The following is a 14298-nucleotide window of genomic DNA, read 5'->3' on the forward strand; positions in this document are numbered from 1 at the left end:
ACACCATATTCTATCATAAGGGGTCATAGGATACCATATGACCCCTTACGACACCATACGACCCATAACGACACCGTATTGTGTCCTAAGGGGTCATATGGTGTCCTAAGGGGTCATAGGACACAAGATGACCCCTTAGGACACCATGTGACCCCTTAGAACACCATATAGTGTCGTTATGGGTCATATGGTGTCCTAAGGGGTCATATAGTGTTCTAAGGGGTCATATGGTGTCCTAACGGGTCATATAGTATCCTATGACCCATTAGGAAACCATATAACCCCTTACGTGTCGTTAGGGTTCACATTGTGTCCTAAGGGATCATATGTTGTCCTATGACCCCTTAGGACACCAAATGGTGTCATTATGGGTCGTATGGTGTCCTAAGGGGTCATATGGTGTCTTAAGGGGTCATAACACACCATATGATCCGTTAAGACAAAATATGATCCCTAACGACACCTAAGGGGTCATATGGTGCCCAATGGCCCCATAGGACACCATATGACCCCTTAGGACACTATACAACCCATAACAACACCATATTGTGTTCTAAGGGGTCATATGGTGTCCTAAGGGGTCATAGGACACCATATGACCCTTTAGGACACTATACGACCCATAACGACACCATATTGTGTCCTAAGGGGTCATATGGTGTCCTATGACCCCTTAGGACACCATATGACCCATAACGACACCATACTATGTCCTAAGGGGTCATATGGTGTCCTAACGGGTCATATAATGACCTATGACCCCTTAGGATACCATATAACCCCTTAGGTGTCGTTAGGGTTCACATTGTCTCCTAAGAGGTCATATGGTGTCCTATGACCCCTTAGTACACCATATGGTGTCATTATGAGTCGTATGGTGTCCTAAGGGGTCATATGGTGTCTTAAGGGGTCATAACACTCCATATGACCCGTTAAGACATAATATGATCCCTAACGACACCTAAGGGGTCATATGGTGTCCTATGGCCCCATAGGACACCATATGACCCCTTAGGACACCATACAACCTATAATGACACCATATTGTGTCCTAAGGGGTCATATAGTGTCCTAAGGGGTCATAGGACACCATATGACCCCTTAGGACACCATACGACCCATAACGACACCATATTGTGTCCTAAGGGGTCATATGGTGTCCTAAGTGGTCATATGGTGTCCTAACGGGTTAGATAGTGTCCTATTACCCCTTAGGATACCATATGACCCCTTACGTGTCGTTAGGGTTCACATTGTGTCCTAAAGGGTCATATGGTGTCCAATGACCCCTTAGGACACCATATGACCCCTTAGGACACCATATGGTGTCATTATGGGTCGTATGGTGTCCTAAGGGGTCATATGGTGTCCAATGACCCCTTAGGACACTATATGACCCCTTAGGACACCATATGGTGTCATTATGGGTCGTATGGTGTCCTAAGGGGTCATATGGTGTCTTAAGGGGTCATAACACACCATATGACCTGTTAAGACACAATATGATCCCTAATGACACCTAAGGGGTCATATGGTGTCCTATGGCCCTATAGGACACCATATGACCCCTTTGGACACCATATGACCCCTTAGGACACCATATGATCCATAACGATACCATATTGTGTCCTAAGGGGTCATATGGTGTCCTAAGGGGTTATAGGACACCATATGACCCCTTAGGACACCATACGACCCATAACATCATATTATGTCCTAAGGGGTCATAAGATACCATATGACCCCTTATGACAGGATACGACCCATAACAACACCATATTGTGTCCTAAGGGGTCATATGCTATCTTAACGGGTTATACAGTGTCCTATGAGCCCTTAGGATATGATATAACTCCTTACATGTTGTTAGGGTTCACATTGTGTCCTAAGGGGTCATACGGTGTCCTATGACCCCTTAGGACACCATATGGTGTCATTATGGGTCGTATGGTGTCCTAATGGGTCATATGGTGTCTTAAGGGGTCATAACATACCATATGATCCATTAAGACACAATATGATCCCTAGCGACACCTAAGGGGTCATATGGTGTCCTATGGCCCCATAGGACACTATATGACCTCTTAAGACACTATACGACCCATAACGACACCATATTGTGTCCTAAGGGGTCATAGAACACCATATGACCCCTTAGGACACCATACGACCCGTAACGACACCATATTGTGTCCTAAGGGGTCATATGGTATCCTAAGGGGTCATATGGTATCCTAAGGGGTCATAGGATACCATACGACCCCTTACAACACCATACGACCCATAACTATACCATATTGTGTCCTAAGGGGTCACATGGTGTCCTAAGGGGTGATATGGTGTCCTAACGGGTCATATAGTATCCTATGACCCCTCAGGATACCATATGACCCCTTACGACACCATGTGACCCCTTAGAACACAAATATAGTTTCGTTATGGGTCATATGGTGTCCTAAGGGGTCATAGGACACCATATGACCCCTTAGGACACCATGTGACCCCTTAGAACACCATATAGTGTCTTTATGGGTCATATGGTGTCCTAAGGGGTCATATGGTGTCCTAAGGGGTCATATGGTATCCTAAGGGGTCATAGGACACCATATGACCCCTTAGGACACCGTAAAACCCATAACGACCTCATATGGTTTAGTATATTGGGTTATAGGGTCTATGGTTATTGTATAGGGTCGAGGATTTAGCATATTTGGTCATACGATCTAGGGTATTTGTTATAGGTTTGAAATGGTTTAATTTTTATGGTTGTGGCTATCAAACTATAGGGTATAGAGTATAGATTATAGGGTATAGAGTAGAAATTTATCAAAGGTTAAAAAATTTCAATGGAAGTCATTTGGCTAGCACCATATTTAGCACTAGCCAAATGAGCTACATTAAAAAATGGTTATATGAGACCCTTGACCCGTGATCCAAGCCCACATTCTCTCATAAGGCGTACACCTTATAAGAAGCACACACTATAGGCTTGGTGTGCCAAGCCTTAGGCTTGACACACCAAGCCTATAGGGCACGCGCCTTATGAGCATTTTTCATTTTTTTGAAGTGTGGCACCTTTTTGGTACCACAACTTCATGCATATACCCTGATATATTGAATGTTATAGATGGTGCAAAGCACAATTGAATGGTTCCATATGCCTTTATGTCTAGAATATCCCAATCTTCATCAAACATCTTGATCGGTTTCTTTGTTTTTCCTTCCAATGACCACCACAGATCCTTTTGATACAGGTAATCCTCCATCTACATTTTCCATAACTAATAATTCTTGCCTTTGAACTTCTTGACCTTGAATTTAGTTTCTTCCACTTCTCCCACTCAAATCTGAAAGTCCTTTGCCAATTTACAGAGATACATGGCTGTGATACCAATTCTTAAGGTTTAGGAAGATTAAGAGAAAATACAAATTAACAATCGTATGCAAATTCAAATACACAGAGATGAAGAAAAACACAACACAAAATAACATAAAGTTTTGACGTGGTTCACCCAAGATGGGCTACATCCACAAAACACAAGAGTCCAATCTTTTCTTATTATCCACTAAATCATTACAACAACATTACCATGCCTTTTACATTTCAACCACTTATAACATGCAATTTATAGGGCAACATACAAAGTTGGTTAACAAAATTAACCCTAACCCTACAATAAAATTCTTGTAATCTTTTCCTCGTACTCGTATTCTCGTACATGTTTTCTCGTATTCTTGTACAGGTATTCTCATATTCTTGTACCCCCTCTCTCTCTCCATCCTCCTCACCCAAGCTCCCTCTATACCCCCACAAGACACCTCTCTCTATCTCAGTCTTTGTTTTTGTCTCTCTCCTTGTAATATTTTCCTCGTACTCGTATTCTCGTACATGTATTCTCGTATTCTTGTACCCCCTCTCTCTCTCCATCCTCCTCACCCAAGCTCCCTCTATACCCCCACAAGACACCTCTCTCTCTCTCTCTCTCTCTCTTTGTCTCTCTCAAGTCTCTCCTCTTTTTCTCCCTTCCTCCCTCTCACTCAGGATCTGTTTATGTCCCCACCACACCTATATAACTTTCCCTCTCTATCTATTCGCCCTAATCACCTTCTCTCTCTGTCACCTATCTCCCCCTATCCTCCCCTCTCCAACTTCCCCTAATTACCCCCCTCTTTCTATCTAATCTCTTCCCCTTCTTTCTCTCCCTCTCACTTGGGCTCCCTCCATTCCCCACTACACCTAGATAACTCTCTCTCTTTCTCTCTAATTGGCTTCTTTCTCTTTGACATCTCTCCCCCTCTCCTTTTGTTGGTACTTCCATCTCCCCTCTTTCCCCCTCCCCCTAATTACTCTCTTTGATCTCTCCCTCGCCCCTCCTCTCTCTCTCTTTTCCTCCCTCCCTCCTCTCTCTATCCCTTTGTCTCTCTTACTTGGGCTCTCTCTCTAAAGGTGGAAGACCTAGATACCAAGGGAGAGAGGTTGGTAATAAGATATGGAGGGAGCGAGAAACTTATGCATGAGGACATTGATGAGAGAGAGAGAGTGGAGAGAAACAATAAGAGAAGGAGACATGGATAGAGATGGGGGTAAGGAGGGAAGGAAAGGTAGAGAAGGAGAGAGAGTGGGAGAGACCTAGAGATGGGAGAGGTAGAGAGGTGAGGGAAAGAGAGAAGTTCACAAAGAGAGAAAGAGAGGAAATAAGATGGGGAGAGAGGTGGAGAGGGAGGTAAAAAACTAGAGTGGGTAGAGATATAAAGGTGAGAGACCTAGGGGGAAAGATAGAGGTGAGAGAGATAGAGGGGGAGAGAGAGATGGGTAATGAGAAACTGTGGGAGAGGTAAAGATAGAGGGAAGGAGATACCTAGAGGTGGGGAGAGACAAAGAGTGGGAGGGAGAGGTAGTGATTAAGAAAATGGAGAGAGAGAGAGATGAGATAAATATTAAGAGACAAAGAAATAAGAAGAGACAGGAAGGGGGGAGGGATAAAAATGGGGTAAGGAGGGAAGGTGAGGTACAAAGGGAGAGAGGGTAGGAGAGAACTATCTAGAAATAGAGGTAGTCAGTGAGTGAGGGAGAGATGTGTAAAGAGAGAGAGGAAACATATATAGTAGAGAGTGAAGGATAAGAGAGAGGGGTAAAGAGGTAGTGTTAGATCTTGGGGGAGAGAGGAGATAGTGACATATAAAGAGGTAGAAGGGGGATAGAGGAAGAGTGATAGAGAGAGATATATAGGTCTAGGGTTTGGGAGAGATAAAGAAATTGAGATAGATAGAGTGAGAGAATACTGATAGGAGCATGCTAATTATTCAAATTTGACTAAGTTCAAAATTTAAAATTCTCTTCTAAAACCTAGAATCTACATTATAACTCCTAGATATCTGAAACCACTCTCAAATATCCTTCCAATATATACATGAAATATAACTTGAAGTATAAGTCACTTTTCAATCAATCTTTTATACTTAAATGTTATATTTCATGTATATATTCTTGTTTTAAGAGAGAAGGTGAAAGATAAAGACAATTTGCCAATGCAAACATTTGGCTAGTGCCAAATTTGGTGAGTACTAGTGTATTGGGTGGTAAAATTTGGGTTTCACCAATTAAGATAATAAAACCACAAATATTACCTAATAAAAGATTACATTGAAAAAGGGGGGTAAATCCAATAGATCTAGCCACAATTCGATTACGAAAAGGGCTGAAATACTAACTAGATTCACTTGTTTGTTTCTCTCCCCTTTTATAGTTGAAATTTCATTTGTATTGTGAAGTTTAGGATAGAGAAATGGACCAACAAAGAAAAACATAAATAGCAAAATGCTATAAATGTCAAGCAAAGGCACATATAGAGATCTGAGAAGAAGAATAGGATCAAAACCTAATACTGAAAATTCATGTAGAATTGTTGGGACTGGGGTGGTAGGTCGCCTTCATCTTGCAACTCCTAAATAGGCAAGTTTGATATTTTCTAGATCAAGAAAATGCATTGGATTATCCACTATCAAAAGATTAGGTAAAATTCTCAAGAGTGAGATGGTAGGTCGCCCTAGTCCTGTGCTTTTCAGTCTTGTAAACAACCAATGCAAGAAGTTGAGTCCACTTTTTGGCTAAAAAGTGGAAGTGTTTTCCCCGATTTTCAGATTTTGCCACATTTGAGCTGAAAATTTGAAGCACTTTAAGATTGAATCTTGAAAAAAGTCTAGAATACAAAATATAGCACTCGGAGTCTAGTTTCCAAATATGTAATTTATTTTAATACCCACATAATAGAAATTTACTTTCAAAAAGGATTTCTAGAAACCACTATAAAAATGCCTACTTCAGCACCATACCATGCACATGTATGACCCACACTTTTTGACACAAATAAAAGTTTTTTTTCAAACCCTCTTGGGAAATGATTTGTAACATGCTCAAGATTGATGAGCATATTTTTGAATATTTTATTTTTTATTGTCCCTAATTGTCGTTTTAAAAACTTGTCGTGTATGACCCACAAAATTTTACCTAAACTTATCATTTTTTGATTTTTTTTTAAATAGAAAATGATTTTGTGTAGATTGATGAGATATAACTTTATTTTCAAAAAAAATTAAAAAAAAAAGTTATTAAATAAACAAAATCAATTAATATTTCAATTTTATAGATTAGATTGAGTATAAATTAATTGAGAAATAGAGAAAATAAACAATTTTTTTTTTAAAATTATATATTCAGGATCTGCACAGGATCGTCAAAAACTTCTCTGATAATAGGCATGAAAAATTTGGCAGAAGTTAGTATTTGAGCATGTCATTGATACAAGCTTGAACTTGCAGGTGCAAGTCTAAGGTCTGGGCATTCCATGCCTTTCCTGAACCTAAACCCAATAAGTGCAAAAATGACTCTGTAGGGATTTTTTTTAACAAAAATACTTTTACACAACGGGGCCCCATTATTTAAAAATATATATTTAAAAAATGGGGCCCCATTTTATAAATTATGGGGCCCGGTTTTATGAATGTTTGGCTCAAGAGCATAATGAGTTCCTGTTTTCTGTAAAACGACCCCCCATTCCTAGTGGCATGTTTACCAACGCGTGCACTTCCCCCTAAGTGGGACTCATCTTTGTGCACTTACCCTAAAAATGAAACCTATTTGTCGTCATATATTCTATCAGAATCTTCGATCACAACTCATAAATCAATTTCCTGTACACAGAAAGAGAGGTAAAGGGTTCTGGATAGGGGTTTGCCTTGGGTCAAACCACAAATTAGAAATTAACATTGAATTAAACTAAAGTATAGGTAATGTAAATACTAGAGTAAATGTTGTAAGATATACCTTAGATTTGCAATGGTTCATAGGAAGACTGGTGATGTAATTCTCTTTAGATGCGATTATGAATGTTGAATGCAATAACATTACAAACACATGAACATAAATTACCTAATAAAACACATATGGTTGCATGAATATTGATGGGACTTTTCTCCAAGATGCTTGAATGATATGGTGGGATGAAATGTTACCTTGAATGCTTGACAAATGCACAAATGATGGGGTATGTTGTGAATGCCAAAATGAATTGATAAGATGTCCTTATATAGGGTTATCTAGACCTAAATTATAGATCAGGCCGACCTCAAATGGTCAAGTGTAGCCACAGGGATTGAAATACATCGGGGAGGGGGAATGCCCACCCACATTTAAAATAGGTCTTGTTTAAGGAGGACTAGGGCACCATGGCACCATGGTATAGACAGGGGCACCGCAATGCTATTATCGTCCAAAAGTAGGATAAGATGCTACCAAATAAAGGGGGGATAACCCTGGGATGGGGTCCAATCAGTAGTGTACATAAGTGACATCAGGTTCAGAGTAAAAAGGATAAGAAAAAAGCCTAGGGGGAATGAAGATAAGACACACTAAAGTAGGAGCACAAATATGAGGTTTGAATTGTACCAATTACAATTTATTATGCTACATTTAGCCCCCACTTTGATAGGAGTATGATCCTATGCAAATAGTTGTAGTAAAATTAGAAAGATGAGGAAGAGAGAGAGAGAGAGGAGCAACTTGGAGCGAGATCACAAAGAGATTTAAGACATCACTAATTTCGAGGAACCAAGTTCCCAAACTTAGGATCTTAACTCACACAATCATATGCAAAGGCACACAAAATAAGACAAAGACAAAAAATCCAAACAAAAAACAAAAGATACGCAACATAAGGGGTTAGTACTAAAATAAAAAAAATCCAAATCAACTAGTTGAAGAGACCTCGATAGAAAATGTCTTAGCCACTAATCTCATTCTCGGAATGCTATTACAAGAACACAAGTGGACACATAAAAAGAGAGAGCATGCATCAAGTGATGAACCATGATCCAACAAGTAGCAAAGCTATGAGCTCATGCGAAAACATGGTGCAAAACAAATATGAGTCTTTCAATGCATGCAGAAGTGTGCTAATTTATTGCATGGAGAATACATGACACAAGTACACCCACTCCTCTCTCATCGCCAAATCATTCTTCATTTATTTAGAGTTGGTACTCCTTGATTTACAATAACTACCAAAGTTCATGCACATTCACTACTAGCTAAGGAGGTGTTTTTGAGATGACTTCCTAGCTATACAAAATTGACATGAAGTTTTTATTTTATTTATTTATAATGTGCTTCCCACTAATATGTTATACCATCGACTTAATGGAAGAATCTTCTTTTCCACATTTAAAATGCAAGGAAAGTTATCATTTTTTAATTACAAATAATATTAATATATAAGCACTCATTATCTATTTAAAATAACTAATATTATATTTTTAATTATTAACACACAAAATCCAAGTCAACTAGTAGTAAAATAAAAAAGATCCAAGTCAACTAGTTGAAGAGACCTCGATAGAAAATGTCTTAGTTACTAATCTCATTCTCGGAATGCTATTACAAGAACACAAGTGGTCTCATAAAAAGAGAAAGACCATGCATCAAGTGATGAACCATGATCCAAAAAGTAGAAAAGCTATGAGCTCATGAGAAAGAGAAAGGAGAGAACATGGATACCACAGGCTAGCAAGTTGCATTATGCTAGGTGATTCATGCAAATAAAAGTAAGAGAGACCATGGAACCCATATACCTTATGTATGCTAGGTGATCCATGAGAACATGAATACCCATGGGACAACAAGCTGTGTTATGTTGTGTGATTCATGTAGAGAAGGAGAGTCAGAATAGTTTAGCAAGTTGTGTTATGTTATTTCCTCTCATCTCAAAAATGTCACACAAGGAGGGTTGAATAGTCTAGAAAGTTGTGTTATGCTAGTTAACCTACCTTAAAGAAGTTAGAAAAAGGAAGATCTGAAAGGTCTAGCAAGATGCATTATGCTAGTCAACTCACCCTACTGCATATGCCACTTTTTGGTTTTAGGATTTAAGCATCTCATCTAAGAGTTAGGTTAGGTTTCGAGCATGCAACAACCTGTTTAAGACATTGAATTGAAAAATAATATGTGTGCTTTCAGGTGCATCTCAAGTAAGAGTTAGGTTTGGTTTTGAGCATGCAACAACTTGTATAAGACATGCAATATAAAAAATATGATACAAGGAGGGCATGATGTATGATCCCCCTTAAGATGTCAACATATCTGTATGTTGAAGTCTTAAGGAAGATAGAAACAAGGATACAAACCTTCATCACGAAGGAGATATCCTTTAGGCAAAAATGTACATAAATCCAAGCTAAAGAGGCTTGACTCATATAAGCAAGGAAAAGATAATTGTAAAAGAGATATCTTGCAAAAAGTGTAAAGGGAATCCTTTGGAGGAGAAGGAGGAAGAGATCTTTAGCTCAAAGGCATCTACCTCCAAGAGGATATTTTGATAAAAAATAACATCATTAACCAAAAGAAAGGAAGGAGAACAAGAATTCATAGCTTCCTCCTATTGCTAGGTAAAGGGATTCTTGATGAAGGATAACACACTTTTGAACTAAAGTGAGGGGTTTTTTCATAATAGATATACATCATCAAGTGAAGAAGAGGTTGCACCCAAGGATACACACCTCTTTCATAAGAGAGAATCCTTGAGTAAACAACCTCACATAAGTAATGACATTGTATCATATACAAACACCACTCATTCTAAGAAAAGTGGATCCTTTGTCAAGACCCGTAATATTCAGTATTTTATTTATTTGATCTTGTCATAGTTAATAATTATAAATATAATATTATTTATTTTCAATAGATAATGAATGCTTATATATTAATATTATTGTAATTAAAAAATGATAACTTTCCATGCATTTGAAATGTGGAAAAGAAGAGTCTTCCATTAAGTCGACGGATATAATGGATATAACATATTAGTGGGAAGCACATTAAAAATAAATGAAATGAAAATTTCATGTCAATTTTTGTATAGCTGGGAAGTCATCTCAAAAACACTTCCTTAACTAGTAGTGAATGTGCATGAACTTTGGTAGTTTTTGTAAATCAAGGAGTACCAACTCTAAATAAATGAAGAATGATTTGGCGATGAAAGATGAAAGAGGAGTGGGTGTGCTTGTGTCATGTATTCTCCATGCAATAACTCCATGCAATAAATCAGCACTTTTGCAAGCATTGAAAGCCTCATATTTGTTTTGCACCTTGTTTTGTCACGATATGTTCATGAAGTAGTAGAAGTTAAACATAACTAAGATATAATGGATGCATCCTCTTCAGGAATGTGTTAATGAATTTTGGCTTAAACAAGATAAGAACGGCAAATGGGGCCACACGTTAAACAAGAAAAGAACGACAAATGGGGCCACATTAGGTTCTTGAAGTACCAGTTGGGAGTGGCAGTCTAATTCAATTGCTAAAACCATTATATCGAGATAGTGTAATCTACTTTCAAAAAACATTCAATTTTCCTAAGAGATAGTTCCTTATTTTCAGGGGGATTTGTCTCTATTCAACAAGGGAGGGGAAATTCAAGCTTGTTTTTATTCTTGCAATTGTTCCCATTACTGTCAATCACAACAGTTTGATTGGTGACTATGGGTGATGAACCTAAGGCAAACTTGGTGTGGAGAATAGTGAAAAGAAAGCAGTCAACCGCAAAGAAAGGATTGCCTTCTCACTAAGCCAGCTGGGTTCAAAACGTGACTCTCTCCCTCAACAATGCACAGGGGGGACTTTGGCTCCAAATATGATCTGGATCAGGCTCACCAATTTCACAGAAGGTGAACTGTGGATATGGCATATGTAGAAAAGGGCGTTATACCAGGTGAATTGGACGTCTTTTCTATTTAGCAATTTCTAAAAAACTTCTCTCTGATGTCATCTTTTGAAAACTGACCATGCGTATATTTGTAAATGCTCACATAATATGTCATATTGCTGGTCTCTACGCATAGCTAACTCATCGTAATTATTTTAGTAAGGAAACATATTGCCATGTTCTTGATCTGCACTATTTTACTGCATTAGAAAAAGAATTAGATATACTTTGTTCTATGCAATACCATAATCTTCCTTTCTATTGCATGCTTCTTGGAAGCAATAAAATTATTAGCTCATTAACCATTCTTATGACTAAAGAATCATTGCATGAATCATACTTTGTATGGATGAGGTAATTCCTCTAGATATACTGTGAAATCTCAGATGTCTAAACTCTGGTGATCACTATGTATACCATGCTAAAAATTCTCTGCAGAACTTTGAGCTAAAGTGTTTTAGTAAATATTACTTAGTATTTATTTCAACAAGAAATCGACCATTCTGTCAAATAGGTCCCTGTGCTTTGCTTGTGATTCCACACTTTGTCTAAATGTTTATCATAGTTTTTCTAGCCTCATATTTATAAAAAATCACCTTCATTATGCTTAGATGGATGTTTGTACCTGTTCCAAGGCTCCCATTTTGTCACAAACCAGAGAACACTGGCAAAGAATTTGGCTTGTACCTGCCAATTGCATTTGTTTGGAAATCTAAAAAGCCTTTACATCAAATCCATGTTTGTAAATCTTGCACTCAGTACATTATAAGGCGACGCCTCTTGAGGCATCCTGTCAAACCGTTCTCATGCTTTGTTTGTGCTTCCACATTTTTCTTCTAACATAAACCACCTTCTTTATGCCTTGATGGATTTTTCTTCATTATTACTGAATATCTGACAGTTTGCATCATTGTGGTGTAAGCCTATTTTTCAGATTGACTCATTTAGCACTACCGAGAACCTCCACAAGAGCATTGTCTGTGTTAAACAAAAATGGAAATGGTCCACATCTTTGACAACGGTTTTCTATAGTTAACATTCCTTGCGCTCACTTTTGAAAACATTCTGATATGCTCTTTTTATTGTGCTAAACCTGCAACTAAAGTTGAGCCAACCTGTTCTATGCAGCATTCTCCTTTGTTTGAAGCTTGAGCATGTCAAACTACCTTCTTATTGGTCTCTTTATTAAGAAAAGTATCTCATAATTTTCAGTTCCTATCTTAATACAAGAATATAATAATTTATCTCTTTGTAGCCTCCTGCTCATAAAGACTTTTCTATATATCTTCCTCTCATGCTTAAACACAGAGCTTTATTAGAGTTTCGAGGTTGAACATTAAAAGAATCCTAAGTCAAATTACTATAGAGTGCATGAGATAGGTTGAAAGGTTAATAAGCAATGGCTACGTCATATGTTTGTTTAAAGAGGAATAAGAGGAGTTAAATTGATATATTTGTTCATAATTACATTCAGAGGTGTATCCTACAATGGCATCAATAGGAGGTCATCATGAGTAACAGTGTAAGAATTTTTTTTTTTTTGTATTCCTGTCAGTAATGCATGGAAATAACAAGCATTCAAATTATTGTCGAGGTGGAAGGAGTTGGCATTGTATTCTGACAGTTTTCAAATGCAATCGATGAAGGCTGCTCAATGAATTATATGTAACTACTGAAGAATGTAACTCCTGAATGAAATGTATGCAATCCATGAAAGAGTGTTACATAACTGATGAATTTGAAAAGTTGGCTAGCAATTGTTATATCTGCATCCCATTTCCTCTTTGCATCTCACAACATTTCAGACAAGAGCAGATCAGATCGAATACTGGTTATGATATATTCTGAAATCAATTTTTATGTATTCTCCTTGCTTTCTAAGTATTTTGAGTAATTTGTTTGCATTCTGGTTGCAGATCGAATTACAAGTTACATTATAGAAAGCACTAGGATCTTTCTCCTCTCTATCAACCAACACTACAGACCAAGGTATGCCACGCTTTTGATCTTTCTGAGATTTACTGTATGTTGTCGTGGTCGTGCATGCCATATTTCTTTTTAATTATCTTTGCTTTTAGATTGGCTAGTTTGGATTTATGTTTAATGTGACATTTGGGAAGGCAGACAATGCTATGGATGCAGTAATCCGAGAAGAATAAAGATCACGTCTGGTTTTATAATTTTTGATAGATTTTAAAGGCAACAATTTTATATGTGCAGGTGTCTACAATGTTTGCAGCATATGAAGCATTAGTACTACCTTGTGAAGAGCAAGCTACATGAGCTCTTTCATGTACAAACTCTATTTCGTGTTATACTACTCTTTCATGACAGACTAGGGTTACAAATATGAAGTATTATCATTATATGATGAATCTTTGTTTGATTTGCAGCTAGAAGTAGAGATTTTGTCTACTGGTGGAATGGTCCCTCTCATAGAGTAATTGGGAAGATAGTATTTTGCTCAATGGCGAAATGATCTTGAGAACTGATCTTGATTGTAATGGATGGTAGTGGAATAGATAGTGAATTATCATTCATTCAATTTCAATAGACCATGTAGATTCTTGGAAGTCCACCACCGTAATGGGTATTCAACATCATATGCAACCCTGATTTACACAGTCATCTTTGGATAAAAATATAGAAAGAATCCATTTACATTTAGATTTAAGTTTATATTTAGATTTAAATTTAAATTTAAATTGATTGATGATTCATTTAATTATTTTTTAAAATTTAGTTTAATTTGTAAACTTAAATGATTTGAAGGTAAAAAAGGAAAAATAAAATAGAAATATTAATTATATATCTAGAATTTTATTAAAAAGATTCTATTTATATTTGAAGTTTTAAATTTATCATTAAAAATTTTAAAAAAGAGATTTATTTTAATTTTAGAGTTTCAATTGATTTTCATGCAAAAGAAAAAGAAAATTACAATAGAAATATTGCTTATGTAGTTAGATTAATTTATTTTTCTTTTTAAATTTCACAACTAAAAGGATAAGGTTGGTTTGTTTCTATTAATGCCTCTAACTTT

The 14298-nt window shown here is 37.2% G+C and overlaps 1 long non-coding RNA gene across 1 annotated transcript; it reads left to right on the forward strand.

Annotated features, from left to right (window-relative positions):
* Nucleotides 1–10647: 10647 nt before the first annotated feature.
* Nucleotides 10648–13883, forward strand: LOC131071927 (uncharacterized). Its single transcript, XR_009112627.2, has 4 exons — nucleotides 10648–11261; nucleotides 13172–13244; nucleotides 13476–13548; nucleotides 13649–13883. It is a non-coding gene; the product is annotated as an uncharacterized LOC131071927 (long non-coding RNA).
* The last annotated feature ends 415 nt before the right edge of the window (nucleotides 13884–14298 follow it).

This window comes from Cryptomeria japonica, chromosome 7, assembly GCF_030272615.1.
Source record: "Cryptomeria japonica chromosome 7, Sugi_1.0, whole genome shotgun sequence".
Lineage (NCBI taxonomy): Eukaryota > Viridiplantae > Streptophyta > Pinopsida > Cupressales > Cupressaceae > Cryptomeria > Cryptomeria japonica.